Below are 2,149 nucleotides of genomic sequence, written 5' to 3'. Positions count from 1 at the left end.
AGGAGAGAGGGGAGGAGAGAAGCAAGGGGGCGGCGCGGGCCGGGGGGCTCCTGGGAGGCGGCGGCCGGCGGAGCCCAAAGCCCGGAGCTGCCGCCGGACTGAGGGGAAACTGAGGCAGGCGGAGTCCGGGCCCCCCGCCCGCTCCTCGCATTGCCCAGGCCCGGGGGCTTGCCCCTGCCCCGCGTAGGCAGGGCCGCGTGCGGCATGGGGTGGGCGCACACGTGTGAACGGCAACTGTTTGAAGCCAGAAAACAGAAACCTGCAGCCTGGTGGGAGCAGCCGCCTCGGTTGCTAGCCTGGGCTCCCCCAGGAACCCGGGAAGCAGCAGAGGCGCAGGGGATCCCCGCTCTCCGGAGAAGGCATCCATCCGCACCGTGACCAGAAACGCGGGCAAAAGCAGCCGAACACACCGAATCTAAGACGACCCTGAATTTAAGATGGCCACCCTCCCCCATAATTCAGTTCGAGACCTGGAATATGTATCGGCACCATCGTTTTCCAGGTCTAGAATCTAATGGCTGCTCACCTTGAATTCAGCCCCTTTCCCCCCCACTGCTGCAGGGGGGAAGGCAGTGGGGAGGGCAAGTAGCTCGGGCCCTGTTCTAGCCTGGGGTGCTGAGCAGCGGGCTGCACACTGCTGCTACAGGGCTGGGCTGGGGCCCTGCTCAGCACCCCAGGCTAGAGCAGGGACAGGGTAATGGGAAGGGAGGGAGGGGCAGGCAGGGCAGCAGAGGCTGCACAGAGGGAGAGGGAGGAAGATGGATGGGGCAGGGGTGAGGGGGGACAGGCAGCAGCTGGGGCTATGGCTCTGACCCTTGGCTAGGGGCTGGAGCTACCCCCACCGCCCTCATACTCCATTCTAAGATGAGGGGCTTTTTTCCCCTCATCCTAGAATCAAGTAAATAAATACAGTATTTCTAAACTTCCAGTCAAGTTTGGGGCCCCATTTTGCTGATTGCTTTAGGCAGAGTAAACCACGGAGCCTGCAAACTAACAGGGCAAAATGTAGGACAAAAAGAAATGCTATCCCCATTTTACAGGAGAAGAGCTGAGGTGCAGAGAAATAAGGAAACTTTAGAGCAGAGGTGGAAACACAAGCCCCAGTTTAGTGCCTTATCCACATGGCCTTACTAAGGTACCAATTCTAAATTATACAGAGGATTTTTTCAAGAACTGTTTCCTTTCAATATGTGACTGTGTGTACACAGAAAATCGCATACCTTTTTTTTTTTTTTTTTGCAAAAAATGTAGGCAGGTAGTGATACACTGCTTTATTTGAATATTTTTAACCTGTTTAGATTGAAGAAGACTTTAATCAAAATTGTTTTTGTGAGAGAGAACAAGAAAAATACTTGAACTTTTTATGAAGACTTTTATTTAGGAGATTAGTCAAGCACCAGATCCAAAGCCCCAAAGAGACATTGCAGAGATTCAGGTATTGCTTATGTTGGCTCATGCACTAGAGTATTTTTTTCTCCTTCTTCGGACTCAAAGACAAAAGATGATTTGATGTTTGCAACTCCAAATCCCAGAAGAGACAATACCCTGTTGACAGAAAACTATCATAGGATCCTGGAAACATTATAGAAATAATACTAAAAGAGACTGCACAAAACACGACACATCAAATCAACACCAGGTAACCTGTGTGTTTATTTGTGCCAACAGGGAGAGTTTAAACTTGAAGAAACTTGTGGTACAGGTTATAGCCTGAGACTGGGAACATAATACAAAGACCCCTTTCCCCCCTTCAATACTAACCTTACCCCTATTAGCAATGCTAACTTTTTTAAGTTAGCAGCAAAATCTTTGTCAAGTCTACTGAAGCAGGATCAAATTTTAAATATTTTACAAAAACTTAGGCTTGTTTTTTCCCCGTGTGTGAAGTTGTATACCATTCCCATGTCGTGCAGACATTGCTGTCAAAGCCAGGGAGTTTCCATTGCTTTCTAGCTAGACCCCCAAGTGCACCTGAGCACACTTTGCAGGTGCAGCTCAGCTGTGGTGTAAAAGGCTTTTCACTATCTTAAGGTTCCCCAATCCTAGGAAGAAGTCTAAGGTTAATTTTGCTCCTGGGCACAAGCTTGAATAGTCCCAGAGTCAACTTGTACCAGCTGGAATAGCCCTGTAGATGGCGTTGTAATTGCCC

This window comes from Gavialis gangeticus, unplaced genomic scaffold (assembly GCF_001723915.1).
Source record: "Gavialis gangeticus isolate Ggan-Ray unplaced genomic scaffold, GavGan_comp1, whole genome shotgun sequence".
Taxonomy (NCBI): domain Eukaryota; kingdom Metazoa; phylum Chordata; order Crocodylia; family Gavialidae; genus Gavialis; species Gavialis gangeticus.
Note: the sequence above shows the minus strand (reverse complement) of the source record.